At 37.7% G+C, this 27,859-nt stretch overlaps 2 long non-coding RNA genes across 4 annotated transcripts in view; one reads left to right on the forward strand and one right to left on the reverse strand.

The window, feature by feature from the left end:
• LOC108506610 overlaps nt 1–24,854 on the reverse strand; it is a 108,263-nt gene extending 83,409 nt beyond the window's left edge. For 2 of the 3 annotated variants that reach the window (XR_001877813.1, XR_001877814.1), the window contains exons 1-2: nt 24,781–24,854; nt 14,081–14,172 (exon numbers count right to left, since the gene is read on the reverse strand). This is a non-coding gene — a long non-coding RNA (uncharacterized LOC108506610). Of the gene's footprint in view, nt 1–263; nt 384–14,080; nt 14,173–24,780 lie in introns of those variants that run through there. The other variant, XR_001877815.1, reaches the window with a different exon arrangement.
• LOC108506611 lies at nt 8,766–12,731 on the forward strand. Its single transcript, XR_001877816.1, has 3 exons — nt 8,766–9,005; nt 11,958–12,132; nt 12,542–12,731. It is a non-coding gene; the product is annotated as an uncharacterized LOC108506611 (long non-coding RNA).
• Nucleotides 24,855–27,859: the final 3,005 nt, after the last annotated feature.

A 27,859-nucleotide genomic window follows, 5' to 3' on the forward strand; every position in this document is an offset into this window, starting at 1 on the left:
GAAGAAGAGGCAGATGAGGAAGAAAGGGGTCTTAGGACCTCTGACTCAATTTCCAGGGAGGCATTCCCAAGGGGTAGATCTGGGACTGGGTAGTTCCCGGATCGGAGCATAAGTTGTGGAACCCCTGGAAACGGGGGGTGGGCACCTTTTCTGTGCTCCTTGTGCCAGAAGGACTTTGTTAAAGAGCTGTTCTGTATCTTATCTCTACTTAGTTTGCCTGGAGTTTTTTTCACCTCCCAATTCTAAGGCAACACAGTGAACATAATATCTGGGAAGTAGACATTTTCCAAAAGATATCCATTCTAAGCTCTCTCCTGAGGTCTGTGCCTGGCAGATTTCACTGTCGTTTCAGTGCAACTTCAAAACATGTGCTTCTTGTCACCCTAGAAGTAAATAATACAGAACTCTCAAGAAACAGTCCCTCCTTAAAGGAATCAGAACCATTTTGCTGATATCCTGTGCTTGCAACTCGTCAAAAACAGGCAACGTAAATGTTTCTTGCACTTACAAGAGATCAGGTAGGATATCTTTTATATCTCCAACATCTATGGCTTAGATTTTCCCTCCCCTCCATGTTCATGCACATTACAGAACTTTGCAGGATATCTGCAGATTATTAAAACTATATATAATTTATTTTTTAAAAATGTAAAAACTTCCCATATTGTGTTTTAGTTATATAATCAGTGGTTTCTAATAATTTTATATGTATGTATATATATAGTACCAAATGTAGTATATATATATGTAGTACAGAATGTAGATATTCTCCAGATATATGTAGGTATATGAAAACATCATATAAAATTTAACACTCTCCTCTGACACTTCCATAAAAACTAATGGCAGGAACTGAAATTTGGTAGGAGGAAACCAAGCAAAACAAAGGAAAAACGACAAAAAAAACCCCAAAACAACTGAAACACCACCAAGTAAACCCTTTGTGCTAGTTTTGGCAGAGTTAAGAGTTATTTTTCTTCACAGTAGTTGAATGGGGCTGTGTTTAGGATTTGTGCCAGGAACAGCATAGGTGATTCAGGGATGTTTCAGTTATCACTGAGCAGTGATTACACAGAGCCAAGGTGTTTTCTGCTCCTCACCCTACCTTTGGGGCAGGGGGGGAGAGGGGTGGAGGTGCACGATAAGCTGGGAGGGGACAGAGCCAGGACATTTGGTGTCATACCCAGCATATGAAGCTGGGGGAAGGGGAAAGAAGGAGGGACATCCAGAGTGATGGTGTTTTATCTTCCCAAGTCACCATTGAGTGTGATGGAGCTGCTCTGGGGATGGCTGAGCACCTGCCTGCTCTTGGGAAATGGTGAATCCCCTTGGAAAGTTTGGCTTTGCTTGTGCTCACAACCTTTGCTTTACTTATTAAACTGTCTGTATCTCAAGCCACAAGCTTTCTTACTTTCACTCCTCTAGTTCTCTCCCCATTCCATTGTGAGGGGAAGGAGCCAGTGGCTGTGAGGGGCTGAGCTGCTGGATGGGGCTAAAGCACAACTCCCTGTAAGGGAATTCTGACTTAACACAGTTCAGTGTAACAAGTCAGACATATTTTGAGACTACATTGAGTTAGAGACTTCTGATGATACTTCAAATACATTTACCCTTATCCTGATTCCTGCAGCGTTCATTTTCTTTCCCAATCTTTGTCAATTAGAATTTGTGTTATGCTGAAGGCATAAGAACTCTGGAGTTTTGTATTTTCTTATCTTTGTTCACTTATTGTGGATGTCCTCCGAAACATATAAGCTGTTTTACTGCTTTTAATCCCTGCTCTCCACAGAATATTGTACCAAGGAGGTATTTATCCTAATCAGTGTTATTGTAAAGTAGTCAGATAAAGAACTGTACACATGGAAAAAAAGATCAGAGGTGATGCTTAAAAAAAAAAAAAACCTTCTCATAGAAATCAGAGGTATTTAAAAGGATTTCAGGGCCACAGCAGAGGTAAGACTACACAAGATAAGCACTTGAGTTAACATGGAGCTCAAAAAGTAAATATAGAAATATGTACTGGAGGTCAGGAAAATGTTGCCTCTATACCAGCACGTGAATGAACCTGTTAGTGGTCTGTGGCATTCAGCTCTAATGTCCATGTTTAAAAAGTTACTGAAATTCCTAAACCTTAGCAAAAGTGCTACAATAATTATTTTACATCATAAAGTAGCCTACATTTTGAAAAAGAAGAAAAGAAATTCTAGTTCTGAATGTATTTAGCTGAACAAAGAAATGATGGTACTGGACCATTTTCTCAAGGCTGTATAAGATTCATCATCAGTTCAGCTTTTTGATTCCAGACAATATTTTTTAGAATTAACAGAAGTTCAAAAATTGAAAGATGTTATTGGGCTATAAGCCAATTTACTGAAACTCTAGTTGTCTGTTATTTCTGTAGAAGTCATACAAGAAAGGTTTAATGATCTATTCTGACAACAACAATCATTCTACAAGTCTACCCAGAATTAAATGTTAAAATTGTTGTTACAGCTTTTCAAAGTATTACCATTCAATTTCACCAATATTCTTTATTTCCTAATAAAAGCCTAAATAGCTTTCTCCTTTTGCAAAAGCAGTGAGGCTGGATTGTTAGCTCTGAAGGGTTTGTTTTGAAGAGCTTCTGAAGTTCTCTCCAAATCTAACCACCCCATTCCTTTCAATATCTTCATCTCATGAAAATCTTTCTAAAACAGTAGGTCACCACCACCCTTCCCTATCCCCACAATTCTTTTGTGTTGAATTATACTGTAGGAGGACATCTAGAACCAAGTAGCAATTTTCTAAGTCACACAAGTGGTACTTTTGGTAATATTGTGTTTCCTTCGTTCTACCTGACAGAAATTCTTTCTCCTATTATCCCACAAGTACTAGTTCTTGTTTAACAAATATACTGTCTGCTGAACTTGAGCCTGCCTTATTTTCTGTTTTGTTTGGTTTTGTTGTGGGTTTTTGGTCGGTTTTTTTGTTTGTATGTTTTTGTTTTGTTTCATTCTTTTTCATTTTGTTTTTTTTCAAAAATGAAAAAGGTTTCCCTGGAGTCCAGTATGAACATCTGAACATATTTTTCACCTTGCTGAGTCCATGTAACATCTGAGTGAATAATTTTCCCTAACAATCAGAGCAATAAATCTACAGACATGAGCTTTTCAGTGTTATTAGAGATGTTCAAAAGACTGTTGTCAATGTAACTGATGACATAAACTCAGAATTACCTTAAAACATCAGTCAGACTGAAAACAAAGACGAATGTTACTCCTACTCATATTACTCTTAACCTGTTCAAGAAAGGTTTTTTTTTTTACTCTGTATTAAGTTTTGCTGCACAAATGCCACATGTTGAAATAATCTGAGATCCACGTAAGGCCACCAAAATTGCAAATGACTAGAATATCCATGAAGTGATGACAGCTAAGAGCACTCAGGACTCAGTTATAGTTCCCTGTAAAGTATCAAAGTGAATTTTATATTTAAGTATAGGTAGTGAATTACTAATGTGAGTGGAAGGGGTTCCCCATGCTTTTTGTTCTCTGTTTTGCCTGTTTGAATTTTGTTGTTTGAGATTACTTTTATAGAGTATTAAAGCAAAAAATCTCACAGAAACTACTACCTGCAAATTTAGTTATATATCCCTTTCCCTTTCTTCTTAATTCAATATATTGCAAAGTCTGAACAGAAGAAGTCTAAGTCAGAATATATTCCTTCCTGACTTGTGAAATCACACCACAAGAAAGGGTAATTATATCCCCTATTCACATCTTAGGAAAATACTAAATTATTTTTCTCAAGAAGATCTCACATAAATTTAATCTTACACCCCTGTTTCTACATCTCTGAAATATTTTCTTTAAATGTGGGCAGATGGTCTGGATTATTCCACAATGGGAAATGGTTAGAAAATTTACATCTTAATCTACACTTAGAAATTATTTTTATACAGGATTTATTCACTCTCTTCTCTTTATGATGCAGTGTGTGTATACTGGTTCTCACAGACACAACCTCTCAAAACCCACCAGTTAGTCCATATTCTTCTCTGAATAAGACACTTGTGCTGTCATAAACAAAATGTAAAACAAAATTTAACCCATTATTTTTTCTTTTTGCAAGCAGAGAAATAGAAGAAGAGAGATACATTTGGATTATTTGGCCTTTTGCAACAAGCAAACTGTCTTAAAAATAAGACTCGTACTTATTGGATAAAATGTTTTGATGCTTAGAAGGACAATCAATTACTATAGAATTTCTTTAAATACTGAATAGCTTTAATGGAAGTTGGGAAAGTAATAACCCTGAAATGATTTGCTCTCTTTTCACAGGCCCAAATCCTTAATCCTTGCAAGGGTAGCCAATCTGTCCATCACGATCAATAGGAACAGCAGCCTGGGCAATATCTCACAGGCAAAGAACAGCAGAAAAGGAAAAGGGAGTGATATTTATATCCTTTTCTGAAAATAATTTTTCAAAAGTTCTTCGCTGATCTTCTACTTCAAGTCAACAGCCTTTACTAAAGAACAAAGACAAAGCACAGAATCTAACTTAGATCTTGCAAATGAGGAAGGAAAGAAAACTTGTTTACTTTAGAGCAGCAGACTACTTGGACCAAAAAAAAGACATTAAAAGAAAAAACAAAAAAAGATGGTGCCAAAGCAATTCTGACTACGAAAAATTGTCTAAACCACAAGAACTCATATGTTTGGATAAATATGTTACATCATAGGTAGCATATTCAGGCTGAAGTTTTCAGAGGTAACACAATTTCAGTGGAACTATCTTTTTCATTTCTTTAAAGATACTTTCCTTAAGCTATGGGTCAAGATTATTCCTACAATATCACAGTCATATTTCTAGTAGAAGAATAAATCTGTGAATTCCCTGGATCACTTGGCAAACAGCTTTATCTTAATCTATACCAGTGACATGGAGTAATAACAACAAATTTGAATAAGTGTTATCAGAGAATATTTGGAGACCATTTTCTCAGTATATGTTAACAATAAAAATGTAGTATAGGTCATGTGCATCCTATTTTCCAAGGATGCTCAACTGAATGTAATCAAGATAGCATTTAGCAGCGAAGTCATTATAAATCTCTATACCTAAGCTCCAAATCCATCCAGATGTTAGACAAAATATTTTTGTTTAAGACTCAAACTGAGGGTTAATATGACATATTTTAGCTCACAACAGGTAAAACATCATTTACAAAGACAACTATGATGGTCAAGCAACCAAGGTTAAATTAACTTGTTCTGAAGCCACAACTGAACTGCGTATCCCGCTTTTCTAAGGTTAGAGTCAAACATAAAATCACCTAATCCTACTCAGAGAATGTGCCTGGAGGCTTCTAGAAATCCTGCTATGGACTTCTCTTCAGTCTTAAGTACATAAATACATTCCAAAATCTGATTATAAAAGGCTGTCTGAAGCTGAGTATCCTCATGTGAACTTACCTTGGTAACTTCCTCTTCCTCAAACACAGGACTGGTTATCACTAGTTATATACCAGTAGAGAGTAAATCATCATCATGGCTAGTAGAGAGTAAATAATTATCTAGTTATATACTAATTATTATTAAAAAAAAAAATCTGCTTTTCACTTGCAAAGCCAAACCTTTAAGAATCCTAAGAAATTTCCAGACACTATTTTTTGTAATCCTTATATCACCTCGAGGCTGTATTTTCAAAGCAAAAACATGACAATCCTTGTACGTGTCACTTGAACAGTTTTAGAAAGTCAGCCCCCAAGCCCTCTGTAGGAACAGTTTCACACCTTTGCCATTATGCTGGTTGGGTACATCAGAGCTTAGGTAACTGTATTAAAAGGATCTCGGTTTGCTACACAGATACTTTGAGGCAGGCAATTAACATTCTAATTTTGGGAATGAAAGGAAACTGAAGCACAAAGAAGCTTTCACAGTTATTTGAGAAAACTCAGGTTTAGCCAATAAAGCTCACTTTGAAAAAAAAATGGTTCAGAAGTCAATGCATCATGGCAGTGATTATTCAGCAGAGCAAAATGTAAGAGAGGCCTGTACAATTTCTCCCCATTCAAAGCATTCACACAACCCTGAGACATTTAATCCAGAAAAACCTTTTCTGCTACACCTATCAGTGAGTCAAGCTCATAGCAGGAGCTTAGGTCCTATTCTTGCCTTGCCTACCCTACCCAAAACTTAATCTCTCTTCTCTTGGTCACCTTAAATGATACTGGGGGGGTTTAAGTGCTTCTTTTTATTAAAACAACTGTCTTTCTGCTAATGGAGAGCCTGAAGGAATTAAGGCCACCTGAATGGAAAGGAATATGGTTTTGCTGTTCTAAAGAGGCAGAAAAGTGTTATTCTAAACTGCGTGTAAGAGGAATTTGAGGCTCAAAGGAGATACAGATATAATGTGGCAAGACAAATATCTAATAACACTTATGACTGGAATCTGCAAAAATGCAAAAAGACGTGCCAGGGCTTTACATTCCTCAGGACTCATAGCATTCTTTACTGAAGTTTATTTTTTACAAGACTTATGTATGAGACTGTTCAGAATCAAACTTTAAAATCTTGGAACTAAAAAAATTAGGACTGGCACATACCTAAGTATCCTACCTAATCCCTCCATCTGCCCCAAAACAGCTTCAAATGATTTAGGGAAAGAGAAAATCATCTGCTCTATGCACTACCTTTGAATGTTCAGGGGGTAAGAGCATCTAATTAACTTCAGGTCACCAGGTTGTTTGATAGCTTCAAGTTTCAACTTTCCACTCAGTGAATTCAATGGAAGACATTGGCTTTGAAGGGACCACAGACTCACAGAATTCTGCAGAAATATCTATTGTCCAAAAAAATTTGAAAGAAATACTAAAAGTATCTTCAATGCCATCTGCTCCCTCACTCCCCAAACCCAAGTCAACGGTACTTAACCATTTCTGACAAATCTTCCAGTAATAGAAATTACATAATCTCTATTGAAAATTCATTCTAGTACTTAATTTTACTTATTATTGAAGGTTTTCACAATGTATCCTAACTTATCCTATTGAAATCCAAGGCCTCTATACTCTGTGTTTTAACCACAGTGAACAAAGAGAACAGTTGCTTCCAATTACTTAACAAGGTAACTGCATACATACCCATATCTTTATATGTTTTTCTGATAAGTCTTTTCATTCTAAACCTTGTTTGTTTTCAAAATGTTTATTGGTTTTAAGTTTCAATTTCAAAATAACTATTAATTTTAGAGACAGATTTTTCTCTTTCAACTAAAAAATTGACAGTTCTCCACCGTCAAATCGCAACCTATGAAGAAAAATATCTATTAAAATTTTTGAAGTTATTGTCAAAGACTTATTGGGCCTTCTTCCATAAGGAAAAGTTCAGAAAATTCCAAGAAAAAAAAGAATGCTCATCTGAAAAACCTCTTCTGCACAATTCACTTGATCGTGATTGGTACAGAAAAGAGAACGCAAAGAACAACAGTCATGGTTTTATGGTAATTAGAACACTTTACAGAAAGAGGCTTAAACAGTTCAACTTGTTTAGTTTATCAGGAAAAAATGAATGATGCCCAGAACAGGATATATAAAGCACATTTGCAGGAAGAAAACCCACAGCATGAAGCCTCCGTAGTGCAGAAAGAGTGGTGAATGAAGGAAAGCTAAAATAAGCACAGAGGGATAATTAGCCATTGCAACAGTTTATCAGAAGCAATGGCAGATTCCCGTCTGTCAAAACCTAAAAGTCTCTTGGAATTCTTTGATTCTGGCAACAGAACTGATGTATACAATTCCAGCAACTGAAAGAGGTAAAATGGGTGAAACATTGTGGCAGCAGGTGACTTGTTAATCAGAGAGGGTATTCTGGCCTGAAAATTCACACTGCAGCCCTCTACCCAAAGTGCAAAAATGTTAAACCTTTACAGAAAAACAAACAAAAAAGGACAAATCAATAAAATTCATGGGGAAAACAGTTCACAGAGAAACATATTCCTAGCTCAAGCCTCCACAATTCTGGTTTGCCTTGAGCGAGAGCAATGGATGAGCCTAAGGTATCTCCCAGTTTATATTCATGCTTAAAAAAATGTGCAAATAATAAGAGTAATCAAACAAAAACATGCTTTGTCCATGATCAAGAACCTGTAATGCTGCTGTCTGAAAGAAGGAACTCTGATGTAGGGTTTTCATCTCTTGTTTGCTGTTCAGAGAGGAACGGAGAAATAAAACATGCAAACATCATAACCTTAGTCTGCAACAGAAAACCTTCTGGCAAAAGATCAAAGAAGATGGAACATAAAAGCTCCAGATAAGGCTTAAAACTATAAAGCTTGAACCAAAGGCGTGAGAATTCACGAGTCTGTTTGTAGAAGAAATATCTCTAATAACTAGCATTGCCTCCATGGAAACAAGGCCTTGAAGCTGGGTTGGACCCAGGGAGTGACAAAGGACAGAAGATAGTCAAGGTGCTGCAATTATCTTTAGTACCTGAAAAAAGCATTTTTATGTGCTTTCCATTCTAATCACTAAACAGCCTTGCACAGAAATCAGGCGACTTGTCAATAACAAAGGAAAGAAAGAAATCTTTAAAAGAAACCCTTAAATTTAATTTATTAAAAAAACTATGAAGAACACTGAACATTCTAAAAGTTATTAGAGAGTCGGACACAGGCCAGTATGTCACAAAGAAAGACTGCAGGATAGGAATTGTCCCCCACATGCCCAAATGCTCCAAAGTGATCGCCTCATAAACGAAACCTGAGCTTGCACAGCTCTGCCCCTGCACAGACATCTGCCATCAGCAGCTGTCCCCTCACAACTCACCCAAACAACCCCATTTTCTGGTCAGCAGGAGCAGTAGAGCTGCTCTGATGGATTCAGAGGATCATGTCTGGGCAAAAGACTCTGGTGCCTGAGCTCTAACTGTTATACATAATATTTACTAAGTTTCAGCATGATCATACCTTAAAATATTTTTCTTTTCTTGAAGAAGGTGTTCTAACTACTTTCTACTCTAAAACAGGTAATAAATTCATTCTGTTCCTTTATTCTTTTTCACTGTTTTCCTGGTATGGATAATTTTTTTAAACAACTGAGATGATAATTTCATTTATTATGGTGATAAAACCAGTACCTGTTTACTGCTGATGAATCAGGAAATTCTACAACTCCTATGCTAATAAGAAAAAGGAACTGGGAAAAAACCTTGACTAAAATCTTTTCTCACACTTTTAGTACATGTACTCCAACCCTTAATTTATACTACCCTGATCCTGCAATTTTCCCTTACCCATAAGGCAATGTGTGAATTAATCACCCCTAAAACAAATACCTTTTACTTCAAATTATGGAAATAAATCTTTAAAATTTCATGCCGATGTGAATTTAAATTAGAGAGTATTTATAGATGAAGCCTTAATGATTTTCTTTATTCACTCATTCAATTTGTTTTTAAGCAAAAATTCCCAGCTTGCTGGCTTCCCTTTTCCCTAGGTACTTAGACTGCAAGGGTACAGCCCTGTGCTTGTGACACTGCTGTTGCCTCTGGGAGGAAAATGCAATACTCCAGACATTATGTTATGATTTTTCTGCCTTATTAATCGAGAGAACTTGTAGTAAAAGAGCAATTAACTTTTTTTAGCACAAAGAAAACGAAAACTGAATTAGAAGTCAGACAACAAGACATAAGCAGATTACAACTTTCATGGAAGATATACAGCCCAATCTTCTTATATGACCAAACTCCAGATGGATGAGTAAACTGTTGGAGGGGCTTAGGCAGAGGGAAGCAAATAAGTCTTGCCCTGTGACTGGTATGAAATATTAGTGCTCCTTTCACCCTCTCTCATCCCCTTCACAGCACTGCTGTTCCCCTTTGAACCCCTGTGCTTGCTGGAATGAAGGAGGAAGTGGAGAAGGGAAGCAATAATTCCCTGGGATACAGCAATAACTTTGAACCATGAGCTTTAAGGTGGAACCCACTTGCTCACTATATTGAAGCTACTCCACAACAAAGGCTTTGTGAGAGATGAACAAAGTTCCATGGACAAATAATATGGCAAATCACACTTGATCACCAAGTCCAGTGTCCCGTCATCAAACTAGTGGTACAGCTCAGAGTCCAAAGATCATTTGCTCTGTTTCTCATGAACAAACTGCAGAATTAGTACTTTCAGCTCCCTCACCACAAACCTCACCATCCCTGTCTGCCATGTATCAGACCCTTATTTACTCCTTGGTATACACCTTACTTAAATCAGGGATCCATATGTAACAGTAACAGCTCCCTTTATACTAACACAGACTAGAAAGTTTTTCCAGGGATTCAGCAGAAAAACAAGTTTTACATTAGCAGTTTTTTCAGATGTTATCTGAAGCATGCTCTGAATCTGTGAAAAAATGTTTGACTTGCATGTGGAAAGAAAAAGTGCTACAACAATGCATTTTCTATTGCAAATTTCTCATACTCAATGAACCAGCAAAAATGCCTTTTCTGGCAGTCTGCATACTTAGATGAGATATATTTGGTAACAAGGGCCAACATATCTTCCATTATAATCTCTAATCAATTTAATTGACTAAGCCCTTATTGGCTAGGCAGAGTATTTGAATGTGGTACAAGGGCAACAAAGTGCTTTAATTGCTTTAACCACAGACTGGGTAGAGAGACGGAAATGGTGGTTCTAGAGAGCAACACGCTCACCAGTCAGGATCATATGGAAAGGGGGAAAAAAGTCTTTTCGTGTCCCATGCTGTAAAATCACCTATTGCTGGATCTGCTGGGTTCAAACCCCCCCAAAGGCAAAACAGCCCCCACAGCTGTTAGAGCGAGCTGACCACTGCAACAGCAAGAATGCTCTGGCAACATGCAGCTGAAAGGGAAGAATCTAGAGCAGCATTTGGAGGAAGTGGCTCTAATAAACAATACTGGTCAGGGGTTTGCTTTCCAAACTTCAGAAAAAAATGAATGTCTGGCTGATCCAGTCAGTTTAGTTGTATTATCTTGGCACCAGTCTGTTGTTAGCTTGCCAGCAATAAGTGAATAGTCCATTTCACATGTACTGCCAGCAATCAAAAAAATCAACTGATAGATACATCCTCTTTTAGTTCTGGTGCTGTTACTGCATTAGCACTCAGCAATCTGTTGATCCTGTTAATAGAAGCTCGGATCATTTCATAGTAATACTGTTTTGGCTTCTTGCTAAACTTAAAAAAAAAAAAAAGGAAGGATTTAAAAGTCTGACATCAATTATTCAACAAAATCACGGCTGATGGCTGACCTGAACAAGATAGATTTTTTAATTAGTGAATCAGGTTTCTGAGATCACATCTTTCATTTAATTCACAGTTTAGAAGAATAAAATCCTATTGAAAGTTTCACTTAGGTTATGCTGGTCAAAAAATTGAGGAAAACATCAATGACATTTCTAGTCAGATTTCACTGGGCTTTATCAAATATGCTCTTCATAAAGAGTTGACTAATTTAAAACCAGAAAGTGTACTACTCCCTAGAAACTGAGCATGCTTTTTCCTGCGTGCCGTTCCTGATCTCCCTGGCAGTGCAAATCAAGATACTGGCATAAAAAACAATGCAGAAGAGAAGGATGGCTCTGAATTCCTTCTCCTACCTTGTGTCTCTATTTTATGTTTTGAGAGATCTGTATACACTGATCCCTCTGTGTCTATGCAGATTCTTATTGTTGCTTCCATTAATATTAAAAGCACAGACACAATTCAGCTGATGCATATTCCCAGATTCATAAACAGAACTGAGAGTGTTTTGATCAAACTACTGTTCTTGAAGCTTCCCTCTAAAGACCAGAAATGCAGTAGTCCAGATTAACAATTCTCTTTTCAGTATGAAAGGGTGTCATGGCAAGCTAGGTGGTATTCTTTTACAGAAATTCAAAGTGTAGTTTACAAACTAAAATTATGTGTCTATAGAGTTATTTAAATTAGACTTTTTGTTCCATAGAAAAATTATGCTGAAGAACAAATCTCCCAAGGACCACATACTTTCCAAAGTAACAGCATCCTCCAAATCCCCCACCTGCTAAACTGAACAGACTTCAGCCTAGTATTCATTTTAATTTCTGCACAATGCCTGTCATTCAGACACTTGAAGTTACACAAAATTCTGTGATTAGCAGGTATGAAGGAAATAAATTTTTATTCTATCTTAAGAAAAGCTTTCTTATATTTAGGTTTGGAGCTGTCGCTTGAGTATAATTTTAGGGGTTTACTTTCTTCCAATTTTAATTCTGTATCAATGGAGAGCAGTCAATTTCTTTTTTTGTTATTACTAACTCAATGTCAGCTGATATTGCACTGATAGAAGAGTAAACAAAAGTTGGTATAAAGTTTCAATACAGAAGTTCATTTAAGAATCAGTCCTGAAATTTTGCTGCTATTTATATTTATAAATTGGATCAGATCAGTCCAAATCTACTCATACTTATATGAGGGTAAAAAGCATATTAAACCAGCGATTTCAATACTACTCACTTCTATTTTTACATTAAACTTACTATTATTTTTATTTCTTTCTTCTTCTCTTAGTATGATAGTGATAGAAACTGAGAAGAGTTTGTGAAACCCCTACAGTGAGTTATTTTTTGCTCAGTGCAAATTGAAACGGCTGTAGCACTCTATAACACCAAAAGGAAAATGTGGATAACTTCCCTCTGCTTCTCCTTACAGACTTAATATATTCTCTAGCTTAATTGTGATGTTTTATTTAAACATTCAGATCCAACATATTGAATGATTTGGATGGACAGCTCACTGTTCTCAGCCAGTGGAATGAGAGCAGCCATGAGGGGAAGGACTTGGGGGGTGCTGGTGGAGGAGAAGCACAACACAACCCATCCTTGTACACTCACAGCCCAGAAAGCCAACACTGTCCTGGGCTGCATCCCAAGCAGTGTGGGCAGCAGGAGGGAGGGGATTCTGTCCCTCTATGCTGCTCTTGTGAGACCCCACCTACAGGTGCTTCATCCAGCTCTGGGGTCCCCAACATAAGAAGGACATGGACCTGTTGGAGAGAGTCCAGAGGAGGCCACAAAGATGATTCAAGGGCTGGAGCACCTCTGCCACCACATGTTCCTAGAGCTCTTTTGAAGACTCAGATTTCATCCCTATGACATCAGGTGGCTGAAATATCACTCAAATCTCAGTTCTGTCTCTCCCATCCTCAGGGGAAAAGCTCTGTAAGATTAAAAATTGCTTGGAGAAGTACTTCCATAATTTCATGGAACACCAGAGTCTACTGCAGACTCTGAATGCTATCCCACATTTTCTACCAGGAGTTGTGAATGTCAAGTGGTGCAGGTGGAGCTAATAAAAGGTTGCAATACTGTCAGAAGTGCCATTATTTTTGTTGATTTGTCTGTTGTACAGCTACTCTAATCCAGGTTTCTGAAGGGATGAGGGGAAATCAATCAGCTTCCTGCTGCTCTGGAGCCAACAGTTTTGATGCCCTATTTTCTCTGCTAGTGTTAGTGTAATATCCTCTGGGATACTGGCTCTGTTTTGAATCATGAATCAGTGTAGGAATACAAAAGTTTTTGCCACTGTTTATTTGTTTAAATACAATGCTGTCAAATCAAAATTTAATCTTCAACTCAACTCATTCCCCAAACAATTCATGTGAGACACCACAACATATCCTATGTTAGGTGTATTATATTCTCTGCCAGCCTCAGACTCCACCATCACAACTCCCATTGCTCCATGCCTAAATTACTCTCCCTGGGAAGTAGTCATGAGAGGGCAATAAAGAGAAAACATGGGCTGTCATCTTAATTCACAGTAAATTTCAAGTCTTTCTCATTTCTTGAAAAACTCAATAGAATAAAAACACCTACGATGTCAAAGTGACAGACGTGGGTACCTTTGCTGAGACAGGTGGGTCTGCCCTGCCCACATCTGCTCCCACCTTCAGGGCAGCACAGACCAAGCTTATGTGTGCACTGCCCCAGTGAAGCTCTCTGGGGAACAGGGTCTGCCCCAGGGTACCCCTTTACATTTTCATAACTTGCCCTGATATCTTGCAGTTACCCTTCCAATTTTCCAATATTTGTCAGACTCAGTTCTCACCTGACAGAATTCTTCGTGAGCCTGTAAGGGCACATGGATTTGCATGCCTGGGGAACCGAGGGGTGCCAGCTGCTCCTGGTTTGCATTCCTACCTAAGTAGAAAAAAAAAAAAAACAACAAACCACATTAATTCAAGATTAATGCTACTGCTAAATCCAAGAACAGAGCCCAGTTTAGGACTGAATTTTAGATGTCTCTAAACTGAAGAGCAGAACTCTGTCCAGCACCAGCAGCAAGTCTGTCTACACCTCAGAGTTCATTATAAAAGTGCAGCACAACATGAATGATTTCATCACTTCTTTTGGCAAAGCAGAAAATAGCTGAAGATATCAGCTATTCTGGCTGTTCTGTGCAGATTCAAACTGCTCCTACTAAACTACCCAGGAAGGCAGCAAAAACCTGAACAATTACGTTTTATTGTGTTATCACTTTTACTTCCTAAATGTTCAACATAACCAGCCAACAGGTTTTGAATGTATCACTAAAAATAAGAACCCTTGCTTACCTAGGTACTATTTTGGCTTTCACTGACAATACAGTGTTATCATTCCTTTAATATCTTATTCAAAATAATTCCCATAAAGTTAAACTTTCCCTGGGAGAATGCAGGCAATAACTAAATCAGAATCAGCACTTCAGATGAATCAGCATCTGTCACATCTTATCAGAACAAAAAAAAGAAAAAAAAAAAGAAAGACCAGGCAAGGCTGAATAACTAAATAAAACAATAAACCAGACAATAAAATTCTAAGGAGACACCATCTGGAATATCAACTTCTATCCTTATATCCAAGTGCCTGATGCTAAAGTAATTTCATGAATGATTATAATCAAAACCTTTCAGAAAAGCAAAAAACTAACACCTAAACAACAGGATTGGACTACTGCTTCCAGTGACTGCTACCAAAATTAAAAATGGACAAACAATTAAGAAAATTTAAAAAAAAAATAAAAAAAAAAGTGGTCTGTGCTTTTAGGTAACACACCTGTGAAAGTGCTATACATAGAAATATTTTCTGCCATGCCATGAAATTCCATCAGCTCTCATTCATTTCCATTCAAATGCTTGAACATTGGTGCATGTTTAAAGACAAATATATATCATCTAAGCAATGAAAATATAATCCAGGCTACTTGAACAAATTACTTGTTTTAATACAATATCAATTACATTTTCCTATTTGGTCTGAAGGTATCTCTGTACTGCCAGCTATTTACACATATAAAATTTTGGAAAGTGACTTTATAATTATAAAAACAGTTATGCTGAAGAGCTACACACTGTGATGTAGTAGAAACAGATTTTTTTAATGTAGGTTTTAACTGCACAATAAAAGCATTGGAACCATCCTTCATATTTTGCATTTACTGTATAAACAGAATATTAAACTCAAGAAAGACATAATCTAAGACCCTGACTTTCTCATAAAGTTTCACAAGCAGTAAAAAAAAGGTTTTCAGTCTAAGAGAGTGAATTGCACCACAGTGCAAGATTAAACAAACTTAACACAGCTTAAAAATTGTGCCAGAAGTTCTGTACCCAAAGTGCATCTCTGCCAGATGGAGACAAGTTTTGCACTGAGCTAATTACACCTTCAACTGTTCTGTCTTCCCCACAAAGGGGATTTCCATCCCAAGCACACCTCACAGGAGCCCCAAGAGGGCCCCTTGATCCCAGTGATTTGTCACCTCTCCTGGGTTGGAGGAGTATGAGCCAACAGGCTGGAGATTACAGCTCCATTATCCCAACAGTCAGCTCTGCAGCTGCAAAGTCCATAATTTAGTCTTCAACAGGATCACCCAAGGGCTTTTCCATCCTGCTGATTTATTCTAGTGCTTTTCTTGAAGACCTCACACTATTGGCCAATGGATTCCAGCTATTTATTTTCATCTTTATCATTGTAGCTGACAGAAGCATTTTGTTTTTTAAATCTGAAATATCTCTAAATCTTGAGAGAAGTGATTTAGAGCCATCTGTGTAGGGACAAAACTAATGATAAAAATCACCTGAATAGAAACAGAAATGAATTGCCATAATAATAGGTGATCTATAACTACAACACATCAATAAGATTAAATAAACAGACTGTTATCTTAATGAATTTGTCCATATCAGAATTCCAGAGTTTATCATATCTTTCTTGTAAACCACACTCATCAGTTTACACACATGAAGCAGCTATTGATCTCCCTGGGAAAATGTGCTTAGATAGCACTTTCAGAAACACAGAAAAAAAAAAAAGAGGAATATAGCAGAGCTGCGAAAAGAGGTAACTGCTGCATTGCATTCCCTGCACAAGCACACTGGGTGTGTTTGAGTATTGCACTGCCACCAGAGTGAAGAAGCAAGCTGGAATGGCCTTGAGGCACAGAAAGAAAAATATTTCACCTAAAATTTGCATCATGTTCTTTCACATTAGTTTGGAATACAGGGGTTATAATGCATGAGGAGGGTGATGTTTAATTCCATTACAGTGCCAGGAAGCACAGACAGATTATTTCAAAAAGGATCTTCCTAGATTTTTCTTATATGAGTTAAAAACCACTAAATTATTCCCTGAAAAAAAACAGAGTTGTTACAGTTGAAAACCAGAGGCTTTTCACTGTTTGAGCAAACTGGAATCTAGAAGTCTCATGAGAATTTCAGTATCTTTATTTTTCTGCAAATATTGGTGGGGTCAAAAAATACAAAGGAGTTTATAGAAGTTTTCTGTGTTGCTCTAAACGTTGATACACTTTTTTTTCCAATTTAATTTGTGGTGAAGTCCAAAACTTATTAGCTACTGAATAAAAAGGTAGGAAATGTGAGCTATATTCTAAACCCAAAAGCACATGCTAAAGCATAGAGACAGTTGGGTAAAGTCAACCCCCAGCCATGACTCAATTCAGAATCACACAGAAATCAGCTAACACATAACTACTTAACTGTTATTAATTTCATCAAAAATTCTGTCATCTGGAGCTACAATTCAGCTCCATTTCCCCAACTTCTGGCAGGAAAAAACACAACTCTTCACATAAAAGAAGTTTCCTTCTCTTTGAGTTTCACTGTACACAGAACCAAGAGAGAATCTACATTAGCTGGCATCTTTATATCTTATTGTAAAAACAAATCCCAATAAAGACCAAGATCCAGAAAGCAGAAAGTCCTTGATGAGACTGTGCAGCACCTAACATGGTACTGAGAGGCCTCGGCACTACGTACTATGAGCTCTCGGTGCCAGGCAGGATTTTGATCAAAGAGGAGTAAGCACCAATCCTGACCAATTTAGGAGCAAGCCCCAAGAACATGCTTCACTCTTCTGGACACTGAGATATGCTTGGGAAAGCAGAGACTATATCTCCTCAGGTAGGATCAGGTACAGAGATCCACTGGAGAACACAGGAAACAGCAGGGGTGTTTCTTCATAAAGATGGTTGTAAACTGAAGGAAAGTTCTATAGCTGCAAACCATCAGTATTATCCTTATTTTTAATGCATCAAACGTTAACATAAGAATATCTCACCTTTCTAAAATTAAATTAGCTCATTAATTAAAAAAAATTAAACAAACAACAAACAAATAACTATTGAGAAAGTTACTGAGTGGCCCTGCCAACAGCCTTTGTCCCTTCCAGGGTTAGTGGAGTTAGCCGTCCTGTGCTGTGGGATATCACCTCTGCCTTTGGATTATGAGGGCTTAACTCACAACTTGTGAAGGTATGAAAACAGGCTTCATCTGTACAGCTCCACATGCAGATGTGCTCTACCCCAAGTTTTAATTGCTAGTGAGAAGAGACAGAGGAACAAAAATGTAGCTGAAATTTTTGCCATGTACCTCTTTGCTTCTCCTTAGCATAAAGGAGCAACAAGGGTGATTTAACTTGCTATTGAGCTTCCAGACCTCCTGGAGCATGCTGGGGTCCTGAAACCCTTCACTCTCACCACATCATTACCTTTGTTAACACTTAAATATTATTTCACACTGCGTACATCAAGCCCCAGAATACACTAGGCTAAACTAAAGAGCAGAACTCTGCCCAGCATCAGTAGCAAGTCTGAGGTCTACACCTCAGATATCCACACCTGCAGAAAGCCACCTACACCCCTCCAACAGCTCTCTAATCCTTGTGGGAAATTGGATCTCACCATTATGATTGTTATGCTTTAAAAGCTAAACTACGCAATTTTCAGGGTTTGAAAGATGTAATGTGCAGCTCCTGAAATGATGAGTCAATGAACACAACCTTAATATCTACCTATTGAGGCAGCATAACATAAACACATACATATATTCACACAAAAATATACTAAAAAATTCAAATATTCATGTGTACTGATCTCCTTAGGTGTTTTCTACACTCTTTAAATCAAATTAAGTTAAAAATCTCCAACATTCAAAGGGTATCTTTTCCTCTGAAACACTGCACAAAATGCAGGTTCTGCACATCTTATCTCTGGAAGCCTGGAATGTCAGCAAAACTCAGAAGCAGCTCGCTGTTTAGCTCTACCCATGAGAGTTAGGGGGGAGAGCTGCATGCATACATGTATTTCATTGCATATCTATATCCAGAGACACGTATATAATTGTTTTATTAATTATTCCCAGCCAATAAGAGAAAAGATCCTTAAATTGAATTTCTTTCTGCAGTCATTATTGCTTATTAATGTACAATTATCTTACCACTGCCCATTGTTTTCTCAAGTCAAATTTTCATTAGAACAAAAAGGCATGTGTGAAAGACTTCCTGAAGCACAGTCAGACCCCTTGCATGGGTTTGTTCTAATTACCAGAGCTTCTTTTGTTATCAGCCTGGACGTTAATGACAAAAGAAGACAAGTGTAGAGTCTATTTTGCTGGAGCTAATTACTAACCATTCCCCATTCAATTTATGCTCGGAGGAGTACAATAATCATGACACAGTGCATTAGCTCTGTCCCTGGCAGTATCTGCCAAGCTGAGTGTTAATTGTCAGGACAGATTCTGGTCAGGAATAACGGTGTCTCAGGCATGTCTGCTCACAAGCAATGCTCTGCAGCAATTTCTTCTGTGCAGAAAAAAAAGACAGGGCCTTTTAACTTTTTACATAGGGGAATACTGGAAATTTTCCTCTGTTGCAGAGGCAAGTGGCATTGCTTTCAATGGCTTAAAGTTTTTATGATTAACCACTGTACCCAGTTGGGAAAAAATTAATTAACCAGAACAAAGAACTAAAGACCATAACACAAATGGAAGAACTCACTTGGATATTTTTTAAGAAGTATATATTTTGTGAAAATATATCAATACAACTAACTGAGCTGTCTACCGTGCAACAAAAGCAAGGAGCTTAGAGGGCTAGTCATAGGTAGTAAGCCATTTAGTATTATCCAAAACCTACTGAATCTGAAAAGGTTTTAGTGGATTTAGCATTGCTTCAGGGTCTTTGGGATCTTGAAAATTAATGGATTTATGGTAAATCCTCCAAAAATCATTTCACAGAGTGTAATGAATAGTGATAGATATTTCAAAGCCATTAGTCTCCTCTATGCTGTGTTTTGGTGATATCACACTCCAAACTAAAAGCACCTGTTCTATAATGATCTAATGTATCATCAAGTCTTGAGGGGTAAAATGAAAAAGAAAGCTCCTTTCTCCTCTGTGCTCACACATCTCTAATAAATGATCTTCAAAAACCAAACTGGAACCACCCAAAATCTGCTCATAAATTTCTTCAGACAGTGTCACGTGGCAAACAATGTACAATGAAACAACCAGGGCATCATGTCATCCTAAGAATTTTCATACATAAACTTTTACTGTATCACTCTTTGATAATTCAGCCATAATTAAATATCTGTCAATAAGGAGAATTTGCAGTTGTGAAGGACATAATACAGGACCAGTAGAAATAAAAAATTGCGTTCCATCCAACAGCAACAGAGAATTGAGTACAAATAAGGTAAACCCATTTATTTGGAGAAGGCCAAGAAACTGTTTTCAAACTGAGATTCAGGAAAACAGACCAGTCCAAGGAAGCAATCCAAGTTGAGGATTAGCATTAAGAGTGCATATAATTCTTACTGTCTTTATGTATGTCCTTACATGTTTTGATGAATGAGGAGGGACTTTTGTGCAGATATGACTAAGGCATATATATATATATATATATAAGCATATAACTTTAGAGGCATAGCATAGGTTTAAAACTTTTCTTTTACTTGTAGAAGTACTTTTTGTAGCTGCAAAGAGAAAAGGAGATTAAACTAGTTCCGGGAGGAGCAATAATTCATGTAAGGTTTGTAGCCTTGGATCAGTTCACACCAGGAAGGAGACTGAGAAACTGTTGTTTTAACCAAGTGCTCAGAGGAAGAGAATGTTCGCCAACACCACTAAAGCACTGGGAGCTGTTTTACACCAAAGTGGCAGGATTGCCATTCGTGTCTAAGAAGTTCACATCCAAACTTGCTTTATTTTCTAACCTTCCATTCTTCAGAGGCAGAGGTACAAATACCACTGCCATACCATCTCAAAATTAAAGAATTATCCACAGCTAGTTTAGGGCACCTTTACCTCACAGCAGTAATTAGGTAATTCACTTGATATAATGTCCTATTCTTATCACATGACAATACTTTGTCATTTCAGGATCAATTCCTGCACATTGGACACGGTACCAGTGGTGAGCTTCCCATTTGTCTACATAACTGCTAAAAGTGCTTAAGATTCTCACTGAAAACACTTAAATATAATGTCCTCTGTGAAGAGAAGGACTGCTTCTTTTCAAACCCATACACAAGAACAGCTTTATATTGATCACACTGCTAATTCCTTTCTATATACGTTTGCATCAAGGTTTGACCTCTTCCAAATTTAAAAAAAAGCCCGTGGGCTGGATGAATACAAAAAAAAAAGGCCAAAGGTGAAACAAAAGCTTTGGCAATCCTCAGTACAGTGGTTGGGTTTGCATGATCATCTCTGAGATACTAGCAATGCAGACAAGCAAATTTGTGTAAAACAATCCACACTTACTCCTACAGCTCTATCCATTAATTTTCCTGGTCTGGTCTGGAAGATTATTTAACGCATTCATGAACCCCAAATAATGCTGGTTTGAGGTGAGTGACAGAAAAATACTTTGATAACAGTGAGTGCTGTTATTAAGCTGTTAGTTCCTAAAGAACACACCAAGGCCTTCTTATTGTCTAAATGCTAATGGAAATAAAACGTAAAAGTGCCTCTTCCACCCGCTGTTAGCAAGGAAATCACCTCCTCCTGAGGCAAAATGTTTGAAGTCAGTATTTTGCCACATGCTTGATAACACAAAGCCATGTCATGCAAGATTAGACAGGTTTCCACAAATCAGCACAAACTTTCCTGAACCAGCAGGAGAACAGCAAGAGCACCAACTTCTGCAGTGTGATCCACAGCGAGGCGCCTGAAGGACCGAAGGTTTATCCTGCCTGAACACGGCTCCCAGAGCCTGCTGTGCCTTGTAATAGCACTTGCACTTGGTGTTCAAATACAGAGAGACATGCATTCAAATATGGATCTCTGTAGAATAGTGTCTGCTACCATTTGCAGCCTCAGCACAACCTTCACAGATTGACATTTCACTTTCCAGTTTCGTGCAGAGGCTTTCTTCAATTTGGGTATAATGTACTCAGTCCTGCCATACTAAACAGAATGAGTGTCAGAAAAAAGCGTTACTTTGTTTCATAAAATTGTCAACTGACTTGCACCTATAAAAGAGAAGTAAAAAAAGGACCACTGCTTTCCCAGGAAAACAATAATTCCCATGGCTTTCTGACAGGTCAAAACCATAGAACTTATGTTTCTAGTGGTGTCTCACCATCGCAGCATCTCATTAATAATGGTGGTCACAGAGATGGCAGTGTCAGGATAATGGGCTGATACCATTCACAATCATATTCTTTTAACTCCCCTCTATGACACAACACTAGAAGTTTCTCTGCACATTTACTTCTGCATTTACAGTCATCAAACACTGGGCTACTTTCAGTTTTCTAACAGGCAAGTTCATTGACATGCTCATTAATTTGTAACTTAAAAGCAGAGACAGGAAAAAGAGCTAATTGCTGTAGCTGATAGAGATGGCATTTCCATAAATTGCAGCAGCACACAACAGCATACACATCCCTGTAGCTTCATCTTTTAAATGTGGTACCTCCTCATTCGATGCAGCTGAACTATGCAAGGCAGCCCCATAGTATGACTTTTGGTACAGCACAGTGGGGAGGCACATCATAACAAATGAATCATCAGAGCTCTTCCCAGCGTCAAGACCTCCATTTACCTAATTTACACTTCAAAAGTGTCTGCAGTTTGAAGTAGTAATCATTTGCTTTTGCTATGTAAGGGTTTTTCCAAGTAGAAAACTCAGTGACAATTCCAAAAAGTGTTCTGATTATCATTTTTTTCTGTATTAGAGCAGACACAAAAGACTTTAGAATCTCTCCATTAAAAGCTACCCAGTATTCCTGCAATCTTTGACCGTCTAATGTTGCCATGGAACAGGAGGCCAACATGCTCAGTTGCCTTGAATCCTCGGCAAAAACAAAATGCTCTTTAAATAGATGTTTGTAGGCTACAATACAATTTATAGTGTGAAATAAAAACACCTCCAAGAGGTATTGTCAGAAGCAGCACAGAATGAGAGGATTATATAAATCTTGTCTCTTGAGATTCCTCCTAGAAAGTTTTTGGGGAGCAATGCTAGATGTGACTTGCAGTATTGTCCACCAGTGGGCAAAAGGAGGAGTCAATGCCTCCAACCTAGCACTATCTGTTCCTATGATAAGTTTCTTAACTCTCACCATATTTCTGCAAGACACAATGCTCTAAAATTTGTATGGGCCCAGCAGTGGTCCTAAAGGGAGGTGAGGAAAGAAGCAGAGCACACACTGTCTCTCACACACAGGGTCTCACTCCCTCTCTCTGCCTCCGACAATGAATTCCCATACTAGGAATGACAGGGAAGTGACAGTCAATACTACAACCTTTCTTAAAATTCCCAAGGGGGTTGTGCATTCGGGCAGAATTACATGGATCTCATCACAGGTCCCAGTATGATTTATGCTTGTTTCTTATTCATCTGGATAACAAAAATTATTAAACCTCATAAAACCAACCTTCAATCATTTGCTCTTTTGTATGATCACTTCTTCATCACAGCATGCCAGGTTATTATTACATGTTTCTCCTATAATTGAAACTCCAGGTAGAGAAAACAAAGATGCCAAGGATTCCCACTACAGAGCACACAGTAACACTTCCTAGCAAATATCTGGCTTTCATCATGTTCCCTTGTTCTTATGACAAAGCCTGTCACAAGAACAGGTAATTGCAAAACAAATTCATTTCCGTAATGCAAAGAGGGATCAAAAACAGGGTGTGAGCTTTAAAATGTTGCTACTAATTGTTAAAGCTTCTGTTCTTCAAACATTTTAGCTGCCAAAACTCAGGTTTTTCATTAACTGTATCCAGCTAATTACAGAACTTTTTTGTAGGGGGAAGATAAGAGAACAATTATTTTAAAAGCAAAGAAGGAGAAAATCAGAGTGGCTCAGTGATCTCCCTGTAGCCATCTTGTTGACTAATTTTGGAAAAAGGATAATTCACAAAATGAACTGACATTCTGCCCTCCAGATATAACAGAAAGCAACTCAAAATTGGCTCCCTCTCTCTGGGGTATTCCTTTATGTCTGCAGTCAAATTCACGTATCTGGATTCTTTCTCTCACCACTGTTTACCTGGCATTGTAATACTCTAATTACTTCAGAAATACATATTTGCATATAATGAAGCAATTATGTACATTATTTAGTCACTCTAATTGAAGTTACCAAATACCAAATAACTGTCTTGTAATTTGCAGGGCTTAGCTATTCAGTGCCCTCAATGCCCTAGATTGAGTGGAAGGCAGTACTAAAATTAAAAATACTGAAAGAATCTAGTAATTGAGGTAAAGTTCTCATGAAAGCAAGTCCAACTGAACAGTAAATTTTACATGACAATCCAATATATGATGTTTAATATATCTAATAGATAACTATTCCTTTTAGGTATGTGCAAAGAACTTCACTGAGAGAAAAGTCATGTTCTTTTTAATGCCATTATGGCACTCTCTTGGCAGTAGTGAATTCCAATAAAGAGCAGCTCAATTTCAGCATCCAAACACCTGTTTGGAGGTTAGGAAAACCCCTCCATAAAAAACATCCTCTTGGGTGGCCTGACTTGAAAGCCTCAGACAGACTACAGAAAGAAACTCAAACATTTGCACATATTTAATTTGGAATCTGCTTCAGATACAAGCTAATGTCTTGACAAATAGGGTTTATAAACACTTCTTTAGGAACTACAAAATCATCTCTCTCCCATTCTCATCTTTTCTACCTCTAGAGACAGTCTCTGTCTAAAGCAACGAGCTTTAATACAATGATGACTTGATGCATGTGAACATTTCTGGCTATCATTGTTTCCTGGGAAACAATGGGATCTCCTCTCAGCACACAGAACATGCATTTCCACACACCACCTTGCTCCCATGCTTCGTTTGGTGTACATGACCGAGTGTTGAATTTGTTCTTAATAATTAACTTAATTTGTTCTTAGTAATTAACTAATCCATTTCAGCCTTTCATTTTCACTTCCAAATACATTTAAAGGTTTATTGACTATTTCCTCTACATGCATTGCACACGATAAAATTAATCTGTACCTCTTCACAGCTGTATTCCAGCTAATCATTATTGCATCATCCCATCATTTTTGCATTTGATTGTGACTGCACCTAGGTGGCAAAACAGTATAAGTCAACCAGGAGACAGTCTGTTTTTCACAAATACTGCTTTGTTTCTTCACAGTAAAACTAAAGAAGTATTCTTGGAAAATCTTGACACACATTTTAAAAAGCCATGTTTGAATTTGAGAACCAAAGATCAGCTTTTCTCAATGTCAGTTGACTGTACCTGAGAAAGATTGACTTAATAATATTTCCACCTCAGAGCTTTTCACATGCAGGAAATATAATTACCAGGTCTTTATTTAGTTGTGCGGAAGAAGAATTAAACTGAAAAGTTGAAGAGTTTGGAAACTTGCTACATCTAGAGAGACTGTAGTGCTGTTTATACACCAGCAACAGGAAAAGCACAATGCAGATCTCTTTGTACACTGTCTTCTGAACACTGAAACTGCACAGTACCTATGTTGAAATATTTCCATTTAATAGGAATAGACAGGACACCACAAGGACTAGATACCTCAAGGATCACAAATAAATTTTGTTGTTGTGTATGTAAACAGAAAATACATTTCATGTTACTGCACAACTGAAGCCTAGATTTTGTTTTTAGCCTTGCTAACAGTAAAACATGGAATTTGATGGGGGTGGTGGCATTAGCTCACCCTGGAATAATAAGATGTTGGTCTATCCTGGAGATGGGATCCTACTTTTAACAAAGCTGGAAGATAATGTATAATGGCAAATCCAGCCTTTGCTCTTTTGTTCTACCTCAGTCAGTGGAAAACATTGCTAAAGCAGTTTATGCCCACAGAATATTCTTAAATCATATCCCAAAGCAGATTTGGAATTGAAATGATTGTACATTTTGCTTTGAATCTACAAATGTGGAAGCTTAAAATAAGTCTTGGCAATTAACCATTCAGTGTGTTCCAAGTTTACAGCTGGTGGAACTGCTTTCAAGTGATTTATCAGCATTTTAGCGATACACCCATAGTTTTATGAGTATGAACTCCCACTGTGTTCACACACTGTTTGGTGATCCATTCTCTTATCACAGCAATGTTGTCTTGAGACTCAAGAGAAAAAACATGGTCTTGGAATGACGTGCACACGGAAAACAGAAATATATTTTTGAACTTAGTAAAACATAAGCCACATTTATCTCTTTCCAGCTTTTCTTTGTATCTCTGAAGTCCCCTTTTCTTAGAAAATAGTTTACTAATTTAAAGTTGGTCTCTGTTGTCCATCATATAGTTTACAAATACTGCATCAGTTTCACTGATACAAAACTAAGCTCAAGACAATTATAGCTGACTTGGTTTAAATTCAAAATACAAATCCAAATGCACCGATTTCCTTGTATTTAGCAAATAGAAAATTTCATTTGAAAACAGTGGGGAGATTAAAGCTTCTTGGCCTTCTCTGTTCAAGTATTGTCAAAGCTGATAATGATACTAGAATTATAACCAAATATTTTCTGCAGAAAAGCTCTGCAGAACATACTAATTGAGTACATTCAAGTAACTTAAACTGAAAAATCTGATCAGTGATGAACTTTCAACAACCCTTGCAGGGAAACACACGTGGATTTATGGAGCAACACCTAACAACTCAACATCCATGGCTTCACAGCAAATCTGCCAGATTGAATGCCTTGCAGGCAGGGAGCTGGGATTCTTGGGGCAGTGCACTCCAGGTGAGCTTCTGCCCTTCTCAGCAGTGTCCCAGAGCCAGGTGCCACAGCTCCCCTGTCCCTCTTGAACCTAAACAAAGTCAGCAAGGATGCAAAAGATGGGAACCACATTTAATTCAGAGTATTTTGGGATAGATTATTTTGGCATTGATAAGGCATTCCAAGCTGGAACAAAATTAAGTAATGAAAAAATCTTCATACTTGCAGGAATTCCAGAGCTGAGAAATACTGAAATAAACATGCAGCTTATAGATCTGGGAACACTGGTATGAAGTGACCAGGCAGCAGCCAGTCCATGCACAGACCAGCATGATACCTTTCCTCCCACAGAATAATCAGGCAACAGGCAAGTCATCTCAGCCACCACTCACAGAGAAGCAGACACCAGACTGTTTCAGCCATCCTAGATTACCCGCCTAACCTACACAAATCACTTGTGTGCTCCTCTAGAAGTACAGGAGAACAACATGCTCCTCCCTCACCTTTTCCAAATTAAATTGAAGGTGAGGGAGGAAAAGAAGCTCATTTTACTTCTAGTTCAGTACTGTCTGACTCTACATTTTACCACAAGTAGTAGAATATATTCATTCACAAAAAAAAAGATATACAGATCACAGCAGGGCCTCTGGTCTCAGCCTACCTTCCTGTCTCTAAGGGAAGTGGTAACTGCAATGAATAATGTCAATTCAGTTTGAAACAGCAGACAAAACAAATAGATACGAGTATTTTGATTTGTTTCACATCACTTACATCAATAAAGATAAGTATTTTAGACTCTAAGGAAGAGAATTTGGACTGTATGGTTGGAAATCTAGTTAAAAGGTTTTCCTCATCTTTGTTCACGTTGGACCTATAAACCCAAGCTTGCTTGCAACAACTATAACTAAATGGACTCTGGGAGCAGGGGAAGAGGATTTTAATTGTTCCTCAATAAATTGATCCATAGCATTATTGTAACAAACCAAAGCTGTTCTCACAGAAGGAGGAAGCTTTTTAAATAATGACAATTTGAGCTTAAAGAACCAAGGTCCTCAGAAACTGCAGTCTCAAATCTGAGTCACAGTACCTCTGATCTTTTTAAAAGCCCTAAGGATATTTATTCTATGCTGCTCAAGGATTCCTCAGATAGTTTGGCAGAGAAAGTAAAGCAGCCTGGTTTCGCCCTCCAAAGCCATATAATAAAGTGCTAAGAAGAATTCCCCAAGTGTGATATGAAGATGCCAGTGTTTCTCTGAGAAAGCTTTTATCTTTGTAGGCCAAAATTTTTTCCCTATATAGACAAGTAGAATGGGATTTTCAAAAGAATTCACTTTACTCTGACTCAGAGAGGAAAGTAGAATTTCCACTGATTTCAGAGGGAAG

Source organism: Lepidothrix coronata, unplaced genomic scaffold, assembly GCF_001604755.1.
Source record: "Lepidothrix coronata isolate B3197 unplaced genomic scaffold, Lepidothrix_coronata-1.0 Scaffold221, whole genome shotgun sequence".
Lineage (NCBI taxonomy): Eukaryota > Metazoa > Chordata > Aves > Passeriformes > Pipridae > Lepidothrix > Lepidothrix coronata.